Source organism: Canis lupus, chromosome X (assembly GCF_048164855.1).
Source record: "Canis lupus baileyi chromosome X, mCanLup2.hap1, whole genome shotgun sequence".
Classification (NCBI taxonomy): domain Eukaryota; kingdom Metazoa; phylum Chordata; class Mammalia; order Carnivora; family Canidae; genus Canis; species Canis lupus.
The window spans coordinates 27,541,760-27,566,924 of record NC_132876.1 but is presented as its reverse complement, the minus strand read 5'-3'; the positions used below and the strand labels follow the sequence as shown (position 1 = coordinate 27,566,924).

The 25,165-nt window shown below is 37.5% G+C and overlaps 1 protein-coding gene across 3 annotated transcripts in view; it reads right to left on the bottom strand.

The window, feature by feature from the left end:
- Positions 1–25,165, bottom strand: part of TENM1 (teneurin transmembrane protein 1) — a 795,125-nt gene that overhangs the window by 725,728 nt on the left and 44,232 nt on the right. The window contains exon 4 of one of the 3 annotated variants that reach the window (XM_072816870.1): positions 17,429–17,556. The exons of the other annotated variants lie outside the window; for them this stretch is intronic. The gene's annotated coding sequence lies outside the window, so the exon portion shown is untranslated. The remainder of the gene's footprint in view (positions 1–17,428; positions 17,557–25,165) is intronic. 3 annotated transcript variants of the gene reach the window in all.

The window sequence follows — 25,165 nt, the reverse complement described above, 5'->3', positions numbered from 1 at the left end:
GCCCATTATGTACCAATCACTGTTCTGGGTACTAAGAATGCAATAGTGGATAAAACAAGGTCCTTGCCCATAAAGCTTTCATTCTGGGAGGCAGTGGAGGGGGGGGGTGGGTAGAGGAGACACACAATAAATCAGCAAGGAAAATATGAAGTATGTCACAACACAACAGGTGCTGTGGAGAAAACAAAACAACATCCAGGGATTAGGGAATGCTAGTGGAGTTAAGGCCCTACTAATAAAATGGTATTTTGACAGAGATCTGTAGGAAGTAAGCTTTCAAGCAATAAAACACATAGGAATAAATTATTTTACTAATTTACTCCATTTTGTTTAATTTACTACTGGAATTTTTTTGAAATGGCATTATGTAAAAGAACAATAATCTTGTTTTACTATTACTAAATCCTAGACTACCATGCTGAACACAAAGGATTTCTTTCTTCACAGGTTCCGCTTTAATATCTCATGGGTTCACATTTTCATGCATTCTTTCTATAAAATGACAGCAGCCTTAGTGATGCACTGGTCTAAACTTGCTTTATAGCAATCCCTCACATTTATATTAAGGAGCTCCTGCCACCTAGAGTATAAAGAGAACACTGTTTTGATTAAGGTATCAGCTGCCCCACTAGGTCAAAAGTCCAAATCCCAGAATGTGGGAAAGTTCTACCTAGAACTTAAAAGTCCCACCTAGTCAACAGGAGTTAAATCTTCATCAGCTAACGTCCAACAGTTTTGTGTGTTGAACTTCAATACTCATGAGAGTAACTCAAGCTTAGAACCAGGGATTTCTCAGGTGGAAGGCATCTGGCGGGTTCTCCCTTAGAAAATGGGGTAGAAAAAAAATAAATAAGTAAATAAAAAAGAAAATGGGGTAGAACCTGAGAATGAATTAGTACAAATGGTGATCAATCACTAGAGGAACAGTAAAAAAGATCCTATTTATTCTCACTTTTATAATAAAACAAAGGCCAAACCAGCAATCACACAGAAGATGAATTCATCAGGCTAACTGAACTTCATCTGGCTTAGAAGTTAGCTTTCCTGTACATCTAGACATGGCAGAGTCATTCTTCTTCCAAGGGCTGCACGTAGTTGGTTACCTTTGTTGAGTGCTGCTGCAATGAACACCCATATGAAGCAACATCAAAGTTCATGCAGTGACTTATAATTGAGTTAAAGCATTCCATAATAGTTTAATACAGTTATTGCACAATTTAAGTAATTTTTGGCACATGATAATCCATGGCTTTGGAAATTCAAGATAATTAATTGATTAATTAATAACCATTCCTTATATCCCACAGGTCATGGAACTGCCTCAATTCCATCATTAAAGTCACATAAACATGTTGTGTTGCCTGTTATTTTTCATTGGGTGTACATGGCCTTAGAACTAGTTTTTAAGCTCCTTACAATTAGAGTGAGGACCAGATCTAATGAAGGCCTGTCAATCAATCCCATTGACTGATCACATGAGGTTTGTTTGTTTGTTTGTTTTTGTCTACAATGCAGTAACCTTAGGGGGTCAGAAAGGAAGAGTTGTTCTATTGTAGGCCACACTGTGTGGGGGGCATCTGAGACAACTGCTAGTTAGTGACCTTCTAGTGACCACATCTCTTATTATGGAATTCCTTTTATCCTGCTTTTTAAATTTTGTCTTTTTTTCCGTTCACTGCCTTATCTTTTCATCTTCTACTTAGACATATTGACTTTCCCTGGCCCTTCTTACCACTGCTCTTACTAGCACTTGGAGGCACTGTAATGTTTCAGAAACAGCATGAGCTTTGGGCCTACATGTCTGGGTGGTGGTAGTGGTAAATGATGGTGAGGAGGAGGAGGAGTATAAATAGCTATCCTTTTTGAGCACTTACTAGGAATACAGGACAGTGCTAAACAATTTATACACATTTTTCCATTAAATATGCACAAAACTCTTTTGATTATAGGTACTATTATTATCATTCTTTCATAGATGGTGAAACCAAAGCACAAAAAGTTTGTTGGTCCCAAGTCCTTACTGCTACAAATTAGCAGAAGCCAAAATTCAAACTCAGCTTCCTCTGACTCCAGAGTCCTAATTCTTAACCACGATACTTAAGCGAGTTATTTTACCTCTCTGAAGTTCAGTTTATTCAACTGTAAAACAAAGATGATAATATACCCTACTGATAATGGCATTATGAAGATCAAATGCACAGAGGGTGCATTTCTCTCCCATTTCTCCCTCTCTTTTTCTTAGGAACCCAGGCGACTATTTAATTCTTCAGAACATATTGTCAAAAACTCAGGTAGAGCCCTGACTTTCTTGAACTGATTGCCCCAGAGCTCTTTGAAACCGTCTCTCCCACCATCTCACTCCTGCCCTTGGGGTTCCAAGTGATACTAATCGGCTCACTGCTCCAGACATCAAGATGGTCCTTGACACATGCACTGTAGCATAATGCCATCAAGAGTAATTAGCAGCTTGTTAAGCATCCCTTAAAGTCCTTGCCTCCTCCCCTCTCCCTCATCCAAGGGCTTATGCTTACCTTGATTCCAGAAAGGGCACTACTACCTGTTTATCAAATCACAGTGACACTATGCAAAAATAGTATCATTGTTCAAGCTGAAACCAGTGTAGTAGCCAATGTGTATCAAACTAAATGATGACTAGAGGTCAAGGTAAAATCCTGCAGCTAAAGGGGTGGCTACTTTTCCTCAAGAAAAATTAAAAATAAAAATAAATTGAAATTAAAAAAAAAAAGACAGGAACTAATTTGGTACTTGCCACTGAACAGATTGACAAATCACCTGGAATTGACCACAATCTACAATCCCTTTCTGGGAAGTCTACTGCCTGTAGGACCTAAGAGAGAGAAGGGGGAAAAAATTCTACTCAGATGTCAATTGGTTTCCTCAGTTCTAAATGTTAAAAGCTGCTTTGATGAGAGTCAGCCTATATTGTGTATTTCACTGGCAAGAAAGAATCAAGAAGTCCAGATACGCTGCAACCCGGAGACACTAGATATCATTTGACCTTCAAATGAATGTTTATTCATATTAATGTAGTCTCAAAGGTAAAAATGACAAAAGCCCACTCCAGGATCCCAGTCTGTATTATAATACCCAGCATCTGTAGCAGCCTGCCTCACCTGAAGAAGCAGCTCAAATCAGGATTCCTAAACCAAATACAACAGAAATGTTTAAAATCTGGGCAAGGGAAGGAAAACAGATTCCCACCATGGCTGTGTTACTAAGTGGACATGCCTTATTGGTTTTGAATCTGAGCCAAAACACTATCTTCTTGCCGGACATGAATCCTGAACAACTTGTATGCTTGGACTTCACATCTGCCTGCACCTTCTTGCTGTGCTTGATCCTCTGGATGCAGTTCTCTAATCTACACAGACTAACCAGGCTTCTATTTTCTTCCCTATCATGCCTGGACTTCCCATACCACTTCCTAGCTCCCCTGAAATTTCTAGCTGTGACACAGATGCTTCGGTTTGGCCTAACAACCTGAGCCTAAGTTTGCTCACCAAGATCATGTATTATCTTGCCCTTCTGCATAGTGATGCACAAAACCTGGCACTCAGTCTTAAACTTGAACACTCAGAGGGCAGAAAATGTGTCACTGTAGTTCTCTTGGCATAGCACACAGGCAGTTAAGTGCTTTTTGATTATGATAACTGAATGTACTCAAAAGTTCTCATAATGGAAACAAATTAAGTCCCATCAAAATGAAATTTATGCAGGCCTAGCAGATTAATACTACCTCAGAGTAGTGGATGAAAATGCCTTTCACCACTAGTAGAAATGAATCACCCTCGGCTTACAGGGTAATCTCTTTAAGAAGAGGTAGAAGAGGCAAGCCGAGAGGAGAAAAGAAACAGAAAAGGCGCTGAACAGCAAAAGCTACACAGAGACCTGCAGATTCCAACAGGAATCCTACACCCACCACCTTCAAGATGCTTTATCGAGAGTCAGTTCAAATAGTACAGTTTCTTTAGAAAGATCAGGAGAAACAAATGGTCTTGGATGGGTATTCTCTGAACATGGTTACACAGTATTTTTATCACTAAAAGTTGTGTGGTTTCCTCCTTTGTACGACTTTTTTCAAAGTCTAAATTATATAATGCTCAGAGTGAAAAGAAGATCATTCTACGTGTGCAAACGGTCTTTTAGCTCTCTGCGGATCTGACCATTTCTAACACAGGCCTGCACAGCAACTTCTGCATTGTTGGCTTTCAAATGTTTTGCAGCAATGATTGAAAGAAATTGGATAGGAAGTTTAAAAATTAAAGTTCTCATTACGATGGTAATTGGTTATATGTAGGATTTTAGATTAACTGGACGACTACTAAATGATGTCTATCAAACCCTGGGGCTAATTAACTTCTTCCCCCCTCTGAATATGCATCACTTTTACCAACACCAAAAATTAGATAAAGCATGTGTTTCTGTAAGTTTATCACTGCATTAATAGGAGCTCTACAAGTGAAGCTATACAACAGAAACCAAAGGAAATTCTGGAATGAAGTTATTAACATTGCAACAGATGTTAATTTTCTTTGACTTAGGTGCTTTTCAGGGATATTAAAAAACATCGCTGACAGGCTTTTACTCAAAAGAAGAATGTGGAGTGCACATGTCCCTGATCTTTCGGAGATTTCAACTCTGGAATTCCTATATTCTTCTCCACAAAATTGATTCATAAGATGTATAAGTAAATGTATTTAGTTTTTATGCCTCCACAGATCTTATCCTATAAATCAGATTATAAATCAGAAAAAAAATCTCTGTAAGACCATGTGACCCAATCTTTGGTTTGGCATATAGGACAGCCACAAGGCTAGGTAAATAGCCAGAAATTCTGTGGTAACAATATTTTAAAGATTTGAGATTCCAGGACACATATGATTCAATTTGATTGAAGTTCATTTATATTCTTGTGGTTATTCTTTGGACCTTAAGGATGGGAAATCAGGCTGCTAAAAAATCTAAGTTTGAGAACCAAAATTCTTTTGTTGACAGCCTCCATTTAATTGGTAAACTTCAACTCTTAGTGGTAGGAAACAGGTAGGCCTTGATGGAATAGGAAAGGCTTCTGAAGGAGGCAACCACGTTAAATACTGAACAGGGAAAGAAAAAGTGTCAAGGTCCTATAAGTTCAAAAACCATTCCTAGCATCTTTGTTATTAATATTTCTTTGTTATTAATATTTCTTGAACATTTACTATGTGCTCTTTATCATCCTGATATATGCTTTCATTTGCATCATCTCCTTGAATTCTTAAAACAGTTTTACGAGGTCTATTCTATTATTTAATCTATTTCACAGAAGAGGAATCTGAAGGGTCACATATGTGACAAGTAGAAAAGGCAGGGTTAAAGGTAGGACTACCTGATTCTAAAACCGAGTCTCACAGTATGTCAAAAATGACTAGGAAACAAATCAGTTGAACCTGAAAACATATCCAAATCAGAAGTTATGTTTGTTTCAGTATTACTTTAAATAGGTCAGGGTTCCCAAAGTATTAGGAAAGCATCATATAGAAAAGAAATGTGGACCTTTATGCAGTCAGACAGATGAGGGTGTGTAATTCAGTGCTTAAAAAAATTAGCTATGTGACTGAGGGCTAGTTCTCTGACTTGGCCAAGAAATACTTCCCTTATTTGTAGTTGGAGTGATAATACCTACCCTGCTGGATCATTGAGAAATTAAATGAGATAATGTATGTGAAATGCCAACCAGTTCCTGGCACCTTGTATGCACCCAAAAAGTAGTCTAAGTAGTATTGATTATTATGGTGTACGGAGCCATAGTGGCCTGCAAAGACCTTGCAAGTAGTGTCTGGGCTGGTTCAATATGCAGGTCACACAAAATTTGTGGGTTTTAAAAGTGTCATTTTGACCACTTTAAAAAGCAATAATAACATTTTTAAAATGAGGCCCAGTAAATAATAGCTCTGTACCCAAGCAACAGCACAATGCCTTTTTTTTTAATGTGCTGTACTAAGAGTGGAAGGAGTAAAATAAATGGTCTTTTGCCTCCAAGTAGTCTCTGGCATAAAGTCTGAAAATGCTTGAGAGAGACAGACACATTGCATGAACCAAAGGAACACTTCATTTCATTATTTAAGTTTGAAGGGATTTTTTTAGGCTTGAAGAACCCTGATAATTATCAAATGAAAAAGGAAAGGTCTTTTCCTTCTGAGATCATGTCAACCAGCCCCCTGGCTCCAGGCACACTTGCATGAGAACCATGCTGAACAGATGGCCATCGATTCCCCAGCCTTCCTTAGTAATTTGTGCAAAGTGCTTGGCAACCTTCTCCGTCAGGGAGTGCTTCCTCATTATATAGGACTCTAGAAGAGTTACTCTACATCTTCCATAGATTATCTGATGCCACATTTATTTTTAAAAAGAGATTTTCTAAGGGAAGGTTATTAAGGTGTGTTTAATTAAAGCTTCTACCTTTCACTGTTACAAAAACATATAACTCACAATTAATAACTTGAAGAAATTTCCTCATACTGAAGGCCTGTCCTTGCCAATTTTAAATCACACATAGTATTCTATTTTAATCTGTCTCTGTGTAAAGTCCAGAAAGTTAATCAGGTTTTCCATCGCCCCTTCCTCTGTAGGTCTTCTCATAATCTCCTGCACTGAGATAGAACAATGCCCCTAAACTCAATTTAATAAACACCTTCAGGACATGTGCATTAAGAATCAATAATTAAATGCTGCCCCTTATATAAAGAAATAATACTACTGACACACCTCAGAGAGAGCATGAGCTCAAAAGACTGACTGACTGACTTATTTATTTATTTATTTATTTATTTATTTATTTATTTATTTATTTATTGCAGTGGCAGAGATGGATTTTCAGTGGATCAGTAAATATTTTTCCCAAGGGTAGATATTTGTAAGCTACATATTTAAGATTTGGAAAGCAAAGCTAGAGGAAGCAAAGAAGGCAAAATGAATTTAGTAGAACATGGCTCGCTTCAGCACATAAATCTCCAATCTTCATTCTATATGACTAACATCCTTCTCCCTTTACCTTGGCCTCTCATTGTGCCTTGGGATTCATTTCCACTTGTTTAAAAACATTAAGCGTGGACATGCAACAGTATGGCTGATGAATGAATCTCACAAACATCATACTCAAAGATTCCAAACTCTGATTCCATTTATATAAAGTAACAATGGGCAAAACTAATATATACTGTTAAAAGGCAAGATGGTAGTTAACCTTGAAAGAATAGTGATTGGAAGCCAGCATGAGGGGAGCTTCCAGGGTATCAAGGATATTCTGCTTCTTGATCTGCCTGTTAGCCAAATGGGTATGATGAGAGTATGAAAAAAAATCATCAGCCTGCACACTTATAACAAAGGGTGCTTTTCTATATGTATATTAAACTTTGATAAATGTTATTTTTGAAAGGTATGTATGGGGACTTTTCATGTAGTATGATTTGCTCAAATCCCTTATCCCATTCTCCATGGATAACACTAATGCTAACCAAGTGAACAAAGAGACACAGCGAGGGTAACAATAGGTTTTTTAAATGTTCTCTAAAGTGAAACAATGACTTAGGTGGATCATTTGTAATCATGGATGATAGTGTTCTAATGCTTTGTTCATTACTCTAACCCTAATACTTATTGACCACCTTTTCTGTGCAAGGCACTGCTTCAAGCACTGGGGATCCCAATTGTGACTGATATAGATATGGTCCTCACCCTCTCAGAGCTTACAGTCTGGTGGGAAAAACATTCAATAAACCATAAAACATGAAAAGCCTAAAGCATGACATAAAATGATTGCAGATTGTGATAAGCAAAATGTAGAAAATAGAGCACAGTATAAAGTGAGAGAAGAGCAAGGGATGAAGAGGTTTATTTTAGATTGGATGGTTGGGGAGGGCCTCCCTAAAGTGGGAAGTCATCAACCATGATGTTTAGGAGAATCATCATATATGAAGGTCCTGACATAGAAAAGCTTGAACAACCACAGAGTGGCTAGCCCACCATAGGCACCATTAAACATGCTGACACTGTGGGGAAGGCAAGAAGGGGTGTCTAGAAGCAAAGCATCTTCAGGAAAAACCGTCAAACCTGAAAGTGATATGCTTCCAGGTTTTAGAATTTATTGATTATAACCATCTTCTTTATATCTATTAAAAGAGTGACAAGAATCTCAAAGTGGAGTCCCTTATGCTAAGCCCCACATCACCAAACTGAGACTTACTACCTAAGTATAGCTTCAGCCTTTCTTAAGAATGGAATCTTAAAATAGTCAATCAAGAATTACCTGGTCAGCACTAGGCAGGTAATCTGCCTGATAGACCCCTGCCACAACCAATCCACTTTCTGCTGGTATAGCTTCCTTGTCCTATTCCCTTCTACCTATTTTATAGGCATTTCATTTGTATGGTTTATCAGAGATCCTTTCTTTTTAAAAATATTTTATTTATTTATTTGAGAGAGAGAAAGAGTACAGAGGGAGAGGGAGACGGAGAGGGTGAGGGAGACTCAGACTCCCCACTGAGCAGAGAGCCCAATGCAGGGCTTGATCCCAGGACCCTGAGATCATGACCTGAGCCGAAGGCAGATTCTTAACCGACTGAGCCACCCAGGTGCCCCCTTGGAGTTCCTTTCTATCTGCCAGATGGAATACTGCCCAATCCATGAATCACTGAAAAAAGCCATTAAGATCTTTAAAATTTACTCAGTTGAACTTTGCATTTTAACACTTCCTTGGTTAAATATAATGAAAGATGCCTAAGGAGTATAAAAAACAGTTTTTAGGCTTTTTGGAAAATTAAAGAGTTGCAACCTCACAACATGATCCATCAGTACTAGACTCACATACCCTAGAATTCTCTTAACCAAGTCCTTATATATCAGGAACTTATCATCTACTCAGATCATAACTCCTAGAGCCAAAGTCTGATATAATCTCATTAGCCTGTAACACAAACATTACTCCCACCTCACACTGGGAGTAATTCTCTATCCTCAACACACATGCACATACACACACACAGTATAAAAGGGCTGCCTTGTAATTTGATAATGTTCTTTGAATGATTTTGTAATGTATTATCCGGCCTTAAATGGCAGCAGCATCACAGATGTTTATCTTTCAAATATGGACAAACCCATCACAAACAAAGCATCCAGTATATCTTATTCATAGAAACATGTTTCCTACTATTTATCCAAGTAAGAAAACTTTAGGCAAGGTGGATTACACTCATCTCTCTCACCCATGTCTAAAGCAACTATGCCATGTGGTAAACGCTTCTCATGTTGTTCATTCTAATTTGAAAAGCAGTTTTGTAAGGATTGGCTCCATGTAAAAACAAACACTCAAGAAAAAATTTTTCCATTTATTTTCCTACAAAGGTTTCTGAGCCTTCTGCTACACTACGGGATGCCCAGGCATAATTGAGCTGAACATATTTCCCACTGTAAGCCCTAAATTGAACAATCTGACCTCCTTTGTAGGAGAGCGTCCTGCTAGTCTCAGGGACCCCTCCTCTCCTAGTCTCAAGTAATTAGGGTACAGGGAAGAGAGTACACTTAGAAACAAAGTCCAGAGTAAAGGAAAGGTTACTTGACATGTCTTGGGGTTCAGACCCCACCTATAGGGTCTACTGAAGGAACCATATCTGAACTGTGACCTGTCATACCAATACAGCCAAATGGACCAGAGTAGAATACCTAATACAAGATGGTTTCTATCTTGAGCTGGGCCAAGCCAATCATATGCCATCAGAAACTTAGGCCTAGAGATGTAGAAGAAAGATTGAGGTACTACATCTGGAAACTCATGCTAAGTTGGACCTGGACATCCATACTGGGCTCAAGATGACTAAAAAGAGGAAGTCAATTAAGGGAAGCAGAGGTGTGAGGGGAGAAAGAGTAGATGTTCAGAGAGAAGCCGTAAGAAGCAAACGTAAAACAAAAGTATGCACTCACAGAGAGGTGGGAAGAGCCATTTATGTCTTAATATAGTAGGCACACCTTGCCATTGCATTCTGTGAGATCTTTATATTCTTTCAATAACCTTCCCATTTTATGTTAAGTGAGTTTCCATTTTTTTTGCAACCAAAAGAACCTTGACTAGAAAAAAGGTGGACCCCTTAAGCCTGTGCAACTGTAGGAGCACCTGGGTGGCTCAGTTGGTTAAGCAGCCACCTTTCTGTTTTGGCTCAGGTCATCATCTCAAGTCATCATGATCTCAGGGTCATGAGATCAAGCCCCATGCTGTGCCCTGCACTGAGTCCTGCATCAGGCTCAGTAGGGAGTTTGCTTCTTTCCCTGTCTTCCTCTGCCCTTCACCCCACTGTCTCTAATTAATAAATCTTAAATAAATAAATAAATAAATAAATAAATAAATAAAAGCCTCTCAGTTAAAGAAAAAGACTATGCAACTGTAAAGATGGCAGTAAGGTGAGAATGGAAAGGAGAAAGGAGGAGGCAGGCACAGGAGAAGATAGGTTTAGAAGGAAGAATATACTATATTACAAAATAAACAGAAGAGTCACAAACATAGTAGTAGTGCATGGGTAGTAAATGAAAAAGACTGTGTTTGTGATTAAAGGCATCTCTACACAGATTTTCAGAACTCTCTTGTATTTACTTTTCATGATATTCTTGGCTCCCCTCATTGTACTATTGGAAAGGTAGCCTAATACTGAAGAAAGAGTAGGAGCAGTTAAGTCAGCCAGATTAGGGTTCAGAATCCAGGTTCTCCACTTCCTAGCTGTCTGACCTTAGCTTGTAAAATATCTACAAGCCAAATTCTCATAAGCTGTAAAATAGGAATAATTTCTATCTTCCAGTGTTGTGAGAATTAGAGAATATAAAACACACAACAGGGCACTTAGCAGATAGTAGATGCTCAACAAACATTAGTTCCCCTCTTTATCAGTGCAGTGGATATGGGGGCAGAGTGTGGAAACTAGCTTTCAATCACTTGAAACTTCATTAATTTTTATGTTAACTTAATCTTTTGATTAGATGGTAAAGATGGACAAGTTTTTAATTCTTCCCGATTCCAGTTGAATGGTAGGACTATTTTTATGTGAAGTGATATGACTTCACTAAAGAGCTGACACTCCAATTTCGAAATGTAAAAAATTTTAAAAAGAACATCTCACTCAAAGTCAATGATCAATGATTTAAGAAAAACATTTTATTACCTAGTGTTTTTCAATCTAATTCCTCTGAGCTTTATGTATCCAAAGAGATTCCTTAAGGGTCACGGTAGAGGATAATGAGGAGGCCAAGCAGAAAGTAGAGAAGATGAGAGACTGGGCCTCAGCCTTCTCTCTAATCTAGGTAGCTCCACTTAATTATAGGTGTTGGGATTCTACATAGGATTTTACTTAAGAAGATGCTTGGACGTCTTTCAGAAAAAAAGATGTAAGACCCCACTGCTGTACAACATAGCCTCTTTCCCTTGGCACGGACAGTCAAATCTGGACTGCGATTGTACTTGAGTCTGACATCCACACTATTAGTCACCTCATTCTAGTACAGTTGTAACCATACAGCTTCTGATCTTTCTAGGATGGATCTGAATTGCAGCCTGAAAATATATCTGATCTTAAGTATGTTGGTCTAGGTGTATGCTGCTTATACAGTCATGAACACACTTATCCAAAGGAAACAGCAGTAGGGAGGGGAGGAGGGGGTTGGAGTCACCGCACCAGCAGTATGCAAGATTCTTTGGAAATAATATGTAGATCCTTGAACTGGCTCACCAAGGGAACATCTGTTGGTCGGCAATACTTGACAGGTTCCACCAAGGAGAAAAAATTAGATAAAAGAGTATGTATAATAACGGCGGTTCACGTATGAAGCATCATGATGGGGTAGATACACATGCAAAAGCAAAAAAAAAATGTAGAGAAATACTTAATAATCTCATAAAGAGATGGTGTCAAACAGAGGGGTTTTCAGGCAAGAGAAGATATCTCAGAGACCCCTTCTGGAACTGAAGAAACGGATTGTTTTTCAAGTTGCCCAGAGTGTGTATGACTATTAATAATATGATTAGTCTCAGAGTCAGAGATAAATGGGTTCCCAACAGAGCAAGAGTATATATCTCCACTATACAGTTTTCCAATCTATTTTTTTTATCCAGCCTCAAATTGAATCCTTTTAATTTTATTTAAAGGAATGATTGTTATTCTTGAATGTGTAATGATATCAGAGCATAAAAGATTTCCTGATGTAGACTCAGCTGGGATTTTACTCTAATATTATTAACCCAAATGAAAACTTTCTTGAGCAAAGCTGATCTTATTTCTATGCTGCCAAGACTAACAATAGCTTACATGTCTTCAGCCATGGAAACTAATGTTAGCTGCTAGGTAAAAGTAGCGCAACCCTTTGTCACTTTCCTTTAAAATACCTATCATCAAAAGACCAACATACTAACTTTGGGATATTAAAAATTTAGAAATCTTGTCAAAGAGAAATTAACTATTCCCTACACAAAGCATAGGCATATAAGTGTAGATTGTGAAACAAGAAATTCTCTTGTACTGCAATGATCCCATGAGGGAAAAAAATGAGAAAAAAGCCCCAAATCTTCTTGGGAAAGAGACTAACATAGCATTTACTGCTTTTCCCTTTACATTATTTAAAATATTATTTCTGGATATCAGGAGAAATAGTCAATCTAGAGGTTAGTTTTCCTAGACCACAAAATTAAGCAGTTGGATGCTTTAAAAACATTTGGATAATTTCTAGAGTTTTATTTTTCATAGATATTTCTCATGTCTCACTGACACAGAGTAATTTTGAGTCATAATGCAAATTATTTTAAGAAAGCAAGCAGCAACTTGATTTCCTCCAAACAGATTAGTTTTGAAATGTTTTTGTTCCCTATGAAGTACAGAATGGTGTATTCCTAAATCCAAATGTACACAAGGTGTGAGGATCATTCTGATGATAACTTTCGGTCAAATTCATTAGCAATGTCAGTGATCCTGAGTCATTTATGAGTACACATTAGGAAAACTAACCTTCCAATAAATCTAAAGATGTAACTCAATTTTTACATCATGTTCCTCTCTTATACTTTAATGCTTATTCTGATATTATGAAATTTAAACACTAATACAGTTACACTTGAAATCACAGCTTACATCATAAAACTAAAGAGATTAAAATGGTCCAGAGTAAGTGTCACCCCACCTCCTGTGCTGCCAATAGTGGCCTTCTAATTTTTGTCACTTTACAAAATGATCATGAAAAACTTGAAATGGGAGTCATGTACTGCCTATAAAACACATCCCACTTGCTAACCCATTGTTAAAGTGAGTCAGGCAGTCTGGGTAAGGGGTGAGGAGAGAACTAAACTCTCCACATCAGTTCTGTTCAACTACAATTCCTCTCCCTTCTCTCTACTTCAACACCTTAATCATATTTACTAAGTTAGGACTTGGGCCTGAAAGACTCAGCCATATTCTCCAAATAACTTACAATGCCCCAGGAGCATGGGAGTACCACATCTGAGAAGTAAAGTGATAAGTATCCATAAGACCAAGGACTTTATCAGCTGTATTCACAGTACCTAGCCTAGGACTTGGCATATAATAGGTACTCATAAATATTTAATGAATGAATAAATGAGTGAGTAAAATAAAGACATGTCTAAGGCCTTCTCCTTTCCCATTTTCCATCCCCCGAACTATTAATTTAATTCCCATCTTCCATAAGAAAAGTGGGCCTGATTTCTTCTTTGAGACTACAAGCATTCACTGCAGCCAGACCATGTGGCCCCCTATGGCATTCATAGTGATGAGATTGACTTGTATTAGACAATGGAGGATTCTGCTTCTCAATTACCAGGTCACTTTACACTTTGTATTAGTCCTTATTGTTAAATGATGATTGAGTCCATCACTGAGACATACTGGAAATCATTAAGGCTATAACCAGGCTGCCTCCCAAATATTTCAGACAAATCCAAGTGACTTTCCAATTTTTAAAATTTACCAACTGAAATGCACCCGAAAATCACAATTTGGTCTTAAGCTCTGCAATTGCTATAGATTCTTAGTTTGCAAAATTTGCAAACTGTAACCCTATATTTATTTAGCAAAGCTACATTATGTGCAACATTAATATTAATAAAACAAGCCATCTCATTTATCTTTATTAACAAGACTGTCACTTCATAAATTTTCAACTAACACCCAATGACTTTTTATATTTGAATGCAAAAAAGACAAATTAAAATTCTTCATCCATTTCACTTCAACTGAGGGAAATCAAGCAGAAAACACAGTTAGAACAAATGCCCTCTTGGAGCTGAGAACTCAAGTTTGGTTTGATTCAGCCTGGGTTCACTGGCATAGGACCAAGTTAAATCTTTCAAGTTGCTTCCTAACTTTCTTAATCATAGAAAACATATTGATTGAGCACATTATGATAACAGAATTAACTAGAACACTGTCCTTTTTCAGAAAGAGCTTTTATACCTATTGTCACCTTTTAGTTGGCATAAATGATCAGTAAAATTTACTAGGCAATCTGTGTGAATTTTGTGCAAACACGAAGTCAATATGTCAACATAGAGGTATAAAGATCAACCCAAGAAGATATTTCTAATGTAGAACCAACCATAAGTAGGGACCACCTGGATAGGAAATTTTAGACTTTATTTTATGGGCAGATAGCCATTAAAAATGTTTTAAGCAGGATTCTGGAATGATAAGTTCCCATATTGTAGAGAGAATTTTGGGGGAGAGAGAGAGAGAGAGAGAGAGAGAGAGGATTAGGACATAGAGTGAAAAGTAGAATTAATTGGCAGTTTTTTCCTATTCACAGGGAAAACCTACTCACCTTTGAAGTTAATGCAACACATATTTAGTGAGAGATACAAACAAGCTAAAGGGTTTATGATTAGCAAGCCAAGCCTTGCTCACCCATTTTTTTTCTTTTTCTTTCTTTTCCTTTTTGCCTCCCATGTTACTCCATAACATGTCCTCATTGAATTTGGCTGATTTCTAATAATTTCTTCAGTATATTAAAGTCACTTTAAAGTCACTTTGAATTCTAAGCCCAACTACCAAGAACCTGACCATAGCCCTTAATAATTTCCATTAGCTCCTCTCAGGTGCAATCCTTCCCTTTTCACTTAAACATAGATTCATCAAATTTCTCAAGTTTTTCTTGTTTCAAATAGGATGAAAGAAAAAATATGTACATGTATAAAATATACACTACATAGAATAATATTAATATATATAACAATGTGCATAAATGTGTATATATCTTTCTAGTATTATACACATAATTTGTCCCAATGCAACTTATGCACCAGCACACATGTCAAACAATCAGTATCTTCTTGCCTTAACTCATACACATGAGCGCATGTGCACAAACACAGAGCATTTCATTTCCAGCTTCATTGTTTCTCATCTTACTCCTATGAGCTTCCACAACTCTAATCACAGGCACATGCTTCATGGGAGTTTAAAGATTCTTTTCATGTTTTACTCAACATTACTTTTTTTGTTATAAAAATTAGTTGAGCCAGAATAGACTCTCTATTTAAATCTGCAAGACTCTAACTTTATAATTAGACTTAAAATACACTTCTTCACTCCCACTAAATCTGTTCTTCATCCTCAATGAAACCTCCTATCACATTGTGTCTAAGTTCCCAGTCTATCAGCCTCTTCCTGACTACCCTCATGTGCCCACCTGACCCTCACCAGTGATCACAGGTCCTCTATGCCCCACCTGCTACCACACGGGAAGCACTGATTCACAACCCTGCATCCGGCCCTCTTTCGTTTTTTTCCCCCTTCCTGCTCACAGGCAGCTGAAAGCAAAAGCTACATCTTCTTGTTGATTGGTTCCACTGCAGATCCATCAAGGTTTTTTTTGTTTTTTTTTTTTTTTTTTAACAGCAGTCGGTCCTTAAAAATCTAGCACGGATGCTTTTACTCAGCCCTACTTCACTCAGCCCTTGGTCACGGAGGGCATTTTCTCTTATTCTTAGAGAAATAAGTCACCGGGGTCTGAATGCTCAACTTTCCTTAGCTATTCCTTCCAGATGTATTTTCATCTATCTCTACTCCTTTTCTCATCTGCACCAAAGGGAGAAATATTCTCCTAATTTTCTAATAATCTTCCCTCATTTGTGCTTTTAATCTCCATCTCCTTCATATCACCTCTTCTGAAATTCTGCTCTATTCTTTTCCCTACCAAAATTTATCTCTAACTCTTTCTCTATAAATATGTGTCTATCTCACTCACTCTTTTTCAATCTTTCTCTTGTTCATTCTCTTTCTCTCCAACATGCAATTACTTTCTCAGTTTCTCTCAGTCTCTCAATTTCTCTCTCAGTCTTACCCTGTTTTTTAAGTGCTCTCGTCTCATCCCTTCTGTTCTCATTCTCATCTTTGAGTTCCTCAACATAGTATATGCTAGTTCTCTAGTCTAACTACTATATCTCTAGCCCAACTACTTGGTCCTTTTGCTTCTCTTTCTCTACCAGCTTCTTAAAGCCAGTCTCCCCCTGAGTTATGTCCTCTTCCCTGTTTTCATTCTATATGCTCACACTGAGCAATTTTCACAGATTATGGTTTTAACTTTCCCATATGTACATATAATGCTCAAACCTATATCTCTGGCTCTGAAATATCTCTTGAACTCCAGTTTCAGAGTTCTGAATGCCTAGTGTTCTACATTAATCTTAGATACATCCCATATCACTTTTTTCAGTCAAATCTGCCCCTCCTCCTGCCCCTCCCCCGGTATTCCCCTAGGTGATAGCTGAAGACCTGTGGTCATTCTTCTCTATTGCTCCTTATGCCCCACATACAATTAGTTACTAAGTTCTGTCTATCATACCTAAAAAATATTTCTTCCTTTCCATTTATACTGCCCTGTCCTAAGTCAGGCACTCATCTCTCACACGTGGATAATTGTAGTGAAGTCCTAACTGGTTCCTTCACATCCTATATCCTCTCCCTCTAATACACCCTCAATACAGCTACCAAAATTCTCTCCACAAAATGAAAACTAGATCATGCCAGAATTCTGCTTAAAATACTTCAATGGCTCTCTTTGCCTACACAATTAAGTCTAAATTCATTAACTGGCATTCAAGGTTCCATCACTCTAGCAATACATACTTTAAGTTGTCCCAATGCAAGTTATGCTCCAGCCACACTAGAACACATGATATACATGTCAAAGAAGTGATATACTACCATGTCCTAGCTCATGTTCTTTCAGTAGACTGGGATGAATACCACTCCACCTTGCACTCAGCATACACTCTTACTTCATTAACTGGTAAACTCCTACCAATTTTTAAGACCAGGTCAATTGTTACCATCTCCCTCTATAGCCCGCTCTGTCTCCATTAATGAAATTAACCTCCTCTGCTTACCACAGCACACTGTACATATCTGTATTATAGCTCTTGTTCCACCAGACCGTAGTTGTTATGCTCTCTTCTCATCAACCAGATTGTTAGTTCCTGAGGACAGGATTGACATCTATTTATATCTTCAGAACCTAGCACAGAGTATGGTAAATATTTAGTTCTCAATGAATCTGTATGCAGTAAATGAATTAATGAATATATTTAATTATTAAGAAAAATAACTTCCATGTAACAAAGGATAAATAATATTTTAATTACCATGGAACTGACTATATTTAAGATATCATACAGTAATGCCATATAAAGCATCTTCTGTCCCCCACCCCCCCTGGGAAAAGGAAATAACTATGGCCATCAAAGAAACTCAAAGTGGAAGAAAACAGGATCAGTTTTTACTTCTAATGTAAGGAGACCCTGACAAAAAAATAAAGTACCTTCCATATGTGAGGCACTAAATTAGGATGGAAGTATGCAATGAGGGGCTATAAAATATATTCTATCCACAATTTACATCTTTTAGGTGGCTTAAGACCCACCTCCTCTATGGTCTAACACAGGCAATATTCTTATTTTTTAGCTTATTGAGACTACTATTTCAGTATCGCACACATGTTTATAACATGAGTAATGACGACCATCACCATCTAAACGTTTTGATTAAAAAATGGAAGAAAGGCAAAGAGGGAGGGAGAGAGGGAAGGAGATAAGGAAATGCCCAAGATGGTGGTTAGCTATGGAAAGAGACTCTTCACATTTCCCACACAGATGGTATTTACATGAGGACAGAATGGGCAATCTGAGTTATTGTTTGGTTTTCACTTTTATTTCCCCATCTCAACTGTTCTAATCAGATCTATAGGAGTTATAAAAATTAAAGCCTACTGAAAACTCTCTACAGAGAGCATACTGTAGTTGCAAAATACCAAAATAAATAAACCTAGTAGTTTGTATCTACTGCTAATTTTCTATAGTTGCGACAACTCTGCCAAGTCTACATTCCTTTCACATGCTGTCTGTTGAGACAGCTGGCCTGGGTTAGAGGGCAAAGACCGGCAAGAGACCGGCAAGAAGATAGAGTGAAAATAAGTAGCTCATCTGGGGGAATTCTCCTTATTTGCTTCAAAGTAACCAGTCATATACTATTAAACATGCATGTGGCCATTATACCACATCTCCTAGCGAATGCCTAATCTAAAATCAAGCCATAATCTCATTTTGCCTCTAACTATATCTATAGATAAAAATTAAATAAGTTAAAAGGTATCAACATATTAAAAGCATGTTTTTTATTCATAAAAACATGGGTAAACAATCTGTACAAAGCATAACAATGGATTTTAACTGGACATAATTTCTGGCAAAATTTGAGCAAGGATAAAACTTCTGTGTGATGAAAGTCTTTCTAAGAAAAATTGCTTCTGTGAGATCGTGATTCAGTGTTTGACATTCCCTATTGTTTTCTATTAAAAGGCTTTTAGCAGTTCTCAGCAGAAAGTCAAACCAGTTCATGCACCAATATTTATTACTTAAATGGCATAGTGAGGTTTATACAAAATCAAAGTTATCTTTAAATAGGAAATCTATATAAAATTCCTAGGAATTTGAGGGGAAAAATGGAAATTCTAGTGGGCCGACAGGTCCTGAAAATGTATGATGCATCTCGGGCTTATAGCCACAGTTATGTTGAAAGAGTAAACTTAAAAAATAAATCATCAGAACATGGTATCTTAAAAAGCAATGCAGGCTAAAAATCCTCAGCAAAAAAGAAATCCCCCAAAAATATTAAAATAAAGTGACTTTGATCTTTCCAGCAAAGTTATAAAGCAATGAAAGTATTTATCCAAAATAGTTTAACATCACTGCTTTAAAAATAATGGCAAGTCAGCATAAGATCACACACAGATCAGAGACCAATGCAGAAAAGACACAGATGAACTGTTTGTGGTTTATTATAGATTATTGCTTTGTAAGAGAAAATGCTTGAAAATGGGACTTGGGGAAGAATATTATAAATTACTTGGATAATCATGTCACAATCACAGAAAACAGATGAGGCTATTTTTAACTCTTCAAATATAGGAAGTGTATTGAAGGTCAGGAGAGTGGTACAAACACAGAGCATAACTGGCACTAATCGAAAATTGTATATACAGTTATATTGAAAAGTGATTGTACCTTTTTAATGAAAGGCTAGGCCCCAGATAGTCTAACCCAGGACTTCTCAATTAGGGGTAATTTGTCCCCAGTCCACCCAATTCTGGAGAAATTTGACAATATGTGGAGATATTTCTGTCACTGTTGGTGGCAGGGTAAGGGTGGTACTACTTGCTTGTAGTGGGTAGAGGCCAGGCATGCTGCCTAACATTCTACAATGTGCAGGACAACTCCCTGACAACAAAGAATTACCCAACATCAAATGTCAATAGTGCCTTTGTGGAGAAACCCTCGACTAAGTAAATATACAGAGACCTTACAACAACCTTAGCTAACACAGACTGAACTTTGTCATATACAGTATCATCTTGGATCTCATGTCCAAGTACTGTACAAAAGATATCAGAAGATATTTTCACCTATAAGTTGATTTCATTTTAATTTATGGATTTTGCTAGAGAGGATTATAATAAAACTATTTTATAGGTTCATCTAGTAGGGCAGCATATTTCATGGAAGGCAGCCAAGAGTAAGTAGTGTGAATGTGCAGAAGAATGTGTGTGGGTTTAAGAAGGTAAAAGATGGGGGTGCCTGGGTAGTGCACTCAGTTAAAGCAACCAACTCTTGGTTTTGGCTCAGGTCTGATCTCAGAATCATTAGTTTCTCTCTCCCTCTCCCTCGCCCACTCTCCCCAGCTCCTGTGTGGGCACACACGCACATGCTTTCTTGCTAAATAAATAAATAAATAAATAAATAAATAAAATCTTTTTTTAAAAAAACGAAGGTAAAAGATGATTTGACCAATTGAAGGGAAGCAGAATATACCACCGCAAAATACACCTCTTTGCCATAAGGATTATTTTAGGCTGATTATTTTTAAAAAACAGCTGACACAGGAAAGGCTCTGAAAACTGAGTAGAGTTTATCCTTTTATAAGAGACTTTTAGATTTATAAGGAAAATCTCCATTTGTAAGGGTGTCTCCCTCTCTGTGCCAAGAAGAGAAAGATGATTCTAAATCTCGAGAAACTCTTATCAGTGGAGAAGGCAATGACTTAGAACTGTATAACAACCTTACCCTTGTTTACTGTGCTTTTTCTGATAGCCTCCCATAACTGGCTTCTCACTTCCTCCCCAAATCTTCTTTTCTTTTTAGGTGGAGATAATTTTTAAGGTGTTGGCTTGGGCCATTTCTGGGAGTAACTGTTTTGCTGGGTACCTCCCACACATTCAGGAGGTAAACATATTATTAGCCTTCTATTTGTTTTTCTCCTGTTAATCTGTCTTTTAGCACAGGAGTGTCTGAGCCAAGAACCTAAAAAGGATACAGGAAAAATTATTTTTCCTCCCCACGTAGTGCAGATGTGGGTGGTTGAAGAGAAAAAAAGGCACACATATCGAATACTACTTACCTGCAATGAAAGAGGACATGAATTATAGAAAAATGATGGATTTTGTTCATTTGATCAAAAATAACACATGTATGTAGATTTTCCATTCGTTGTATTGAGAGAAAGCTTTCCAGTAAAACTTAGGAGCCATTGTTCCATAAGGCAATTTCTGAGAGCGATAGCCATACAATTCTAGGAACACACAGAACCACAGTTTGTGCAAACTAGGATACTGTGAAGAAGACCAACATTATTGCCACCCAAGAATACCTTCTGGATTCAAGATGTGCTCTATGGTCAAGAGGCTAGTAGATGCCACTGAAGAGGACCATAAGACAAGCCTAAACCCAAATCACACTTGCTGAGAGAGCTGCTTGAGAGAGAAGGGAGGAGGAACAGAAAGCAATTAAATCAGTGATAATACAAAGAATACAGGTGTGTCTGAAAACCCCAAGAAAACAATTGCTTCCTAAGCAAGCTGAGTCTCAAATGAAAAAAGCAAGCATAAGGCTAGAGTCCCCCAACTGCTGTTTCCTCACTGGAGGAAATGCCTTAGTAATTCAGTTACCACATAAAGGAGAAAGGAATCTGTCAGGAGCCCAAGAAAAGCTTGAGGGAAACTCTTTTGTTTCCCCCAAGAAAGAGCTAAATCAAGGAAATTTGGTGCTTAAGGAGGACTGCCACCAAGTGTTCTGTTTTAAGACACACAAGGTAAAACAAGTAGAATTCACTCTGAGTTTCAACTGTTAGAATGCCCTTGGGGTGAATGACTGGGGGGGAGGGAGGGTGATTCTACTCAAACGCAATTTCCAGAATATCACTTACTGCATTAATTATAGGCCTTTCTACACCAGTCAACCTTTGAAGAAAAAGGTCTTTTCCTCTTCTAGATATAAACTGAATTAATCTCCTGAGTCTTGAAAAAAAAAAACCTAACTGGTTAAATTCCTCAGGTGAGACTACTAAAACAGAATTGAAAGTTATTTCTTCCCCACCCCTTTTTCTTGATGGGTAATTAGTGAAAGTATACTAATCAGCAAAACAGAGGGGGTTTTCATGCCAAGCATACTTGAGTACAATAATCCCACCTAACATCTGTAGAGCTTTCATTTTCCAAGAGCACTTCCTCACCAGAGTCCTCTTATACCAACTGTATCTACATAAAACTGGGATTTTCAGATTAAGCTATTCTTTGACCCTTAGTTTCCACCTTACTTTGCTACCGTGACTCTGTGAAAAGTCAAATTGGGTGTTAAATGTACAGCACAAATTCACAGACAGCAATTCAGCATGAAAGTACTTGAAAAGGGAACACTTGGAAGGGATTTGAATGTAGTGCCTGAGCAGAGATGAATAATGCACAAGCACGTCCCCCAGCAGTGACGCAGGCATCTTTTACACAAGACATCAGTCCCCACACTTAATAGATCGGGTGTCATTTTCACTACATGTATGTTGTGTCGACTATTGTGGAGAGGTATGTTGTTCATAAACTAAAGCTGCATTTTAAACCTTGCGTCATCTCCTTAAACATTAGTATGCTTAAGACACTGTGTGATAAAATATAACACCATTTTCAAGGAACAGCGGGATGTTTTTACTGCTTCATACATAACTCAATTGCAAACATGGAATTAATAAAAAGAAAATACAATCAATTAGTTAAATGTTACCTGATTCACTACCCAACTAGATTTACTATAGGCCAAAGTAATTATCGAATCCCAGCTATACCAGTGTTTGAAGCCAATCTACACTAAAAAGAAAGGGCACTGGCGTTACATTTCTTAAATTTACATATTTAAATTGGAGTCATAACCCTGGCGTTTGGGATAAGACTCTGAAGTCATCGAAGTTATGACAGAGTAAGAGATGGAAACTAGCTTGAAATATTTCTTTTTGGAAAAGTGTCTGAGATGCATGAGTTTAACCCAGATTTACCTGTACTAACAGGCTTGGGAATGATCTTGAAACTTCGACAGAGGTCTCTTGCTCTATCTAATCAACATATTTTCACCTTCCTCTTCATATTATAGTGAAAAGAAAAAGCAGACCCACCTGACGGTAGTATTTGTCCACATTTCTTAAGGGTTAAGAGCAGGAAGGAGACCACACAAAAAGGAGAACATGGGAAATTAGTAGAGTTTTTGCAGATTACCTTAAGGTCAGGGCCTTGAGGTCAGGACCTGTGCATTTTTGTTCTTGACGCTTGTATCTTAAGCCAGACACAGGCATAATGGGCCATTAGTTAAGAAAACCTCCTAATGAGGGCTTTTGTGAGATCACATTCTTTGTAAACATCCTCAGCTCTTGGTTTACTCTAAACATTCAGCAAATGTTGTTTTTTGAATGCCTCAAAAACTGAATCTAAATATTTAGCTTTCTACCAACTCTATTGCTGGTAACTTTGCATGAACCAAGTATTTATTGAACTGCTATGTGTTAGGCACTGGCCTATCCTCACAAGGCATATAGTCAAGTCCAAGAATCCTCAACTTTGGTTGCACATTAGAATCACCTGGGGTACTTAAAAAATACTGACACCTGGGCTCCACTCCACACCAATTAAGTCAATCTGTGTGAGATTGGATGTCATTATCTTTTTAAAAATCTCTCTAGGTGATCCTATATGCAGCTAGAATTGAGAACTGTTGATCTAGCTGTTCATTTTTTACTTAATCACTTAGAAAATGATTCCATAGTCATACATGTAGACATAGGCTGTTTGCCTTATATTGGAATCCTTGGGACAAATTTCTGCTTCTGTTTAACTAGCTTATTATAGCAATCACCCCAATATGCAATACAGCTTGCAAATATAAATGTCACTATCAGGTTACAGTACAAGTGCTCAGCACAAGGCTGTTTGCAGATAGACACATATTACATATACTTTTGTATCCATCGACTGATACCATGTTTTTTGTTGCTATTATAGATTTTGAAGCACTTTACACCATGCACATGTAATAAAACTTGATGATGATTGGTTTCTCTGGGAGCAATTTCCAAGAACAGCTCACCTCTCAACAAGTCTATTTGGTGTGAACAAACTAACATGCCACGATTTCCAAACAACTTTGCATTATGAATTCAACACCAATGGCCGTGTTTGGAATGCACATCTAAAGTGAAAGGAGTTCAAAATCGAGGTATAAAATACAGTCATGTTATTCAGAGTTCACTCGGGTACAATTCATGGAAGAAAACCTGGAAATACCTAAATATGTTCCCTGGAACACTTAACTTGAACACATATCTGAGCGATAATCCCACTATTTCAGGAAAGAAAATATCATCATTTGAGCAAACTCACTAGATGATAAAGGGTAAAAGAGCAAAATAGTCAGTGTGCTTCAGAATTCCCATCTTTTAAGCCAAATATATATAGCATACATGACACCAATGTAAAGAAATCAAACTTCCTAAGACATACATCCCTAAACCAAAAATAAAGACATCAAATTTATGAAGAGGAAGAAATATTTTTTGGCTGTGCTCTTACCTACATCTTGACATAGAATAATAAATATATTTTCAAAAATCATGGAAAATACCAAATTGAGTCAATTATGTTCATTCCCACTCAAGATGGTCTTTATAGAGGTACCAAGGAGCATTTCAGACCAGGGATAAAGGGTCATGGTTGTCTACATGACATCAACCACAAAAGCTGAGGGTAGTACCCAAGAGCAGCCCTTTATGGCATTGACATCCATACTTCTCAAAGCAATTTTTGGGAAGTTACACTAGTCAGCAACTCTCAGAAGTAGATGCATATTTTAATCATTTTTGAGAGCCTGTAAAGTACCAATTTGGGATTCCACTCCTAGAGATTCTGATTTAGTAGATTCCCAAGAGAGAACAAGGGCCCATATAGTATTTGTAGGCGAAATCACCCACATCAACACTCAGACCAATATCAAGGAATCACTATATGTCTGTGGCTAAGAGTACTAATGGAGGCTAGTGGTTGAGGTACCAGGCCCAACTGGAGGGTATGGGCTTGAATGCAGTTCCCAGTGAGAAAATGGGGACTCAATGACTTCTAAGTTCTCTTTAATTTATAAAATAACAAATGTGATTGTGACACTAGGATTCTAGGATACCCGAAAAAAATTGATACTATGTTAACAACAAAGGAAGAGGAAATGGTTGTTGGATAAGTAAATGGCAGTATGCAGTCATTAAAAAAA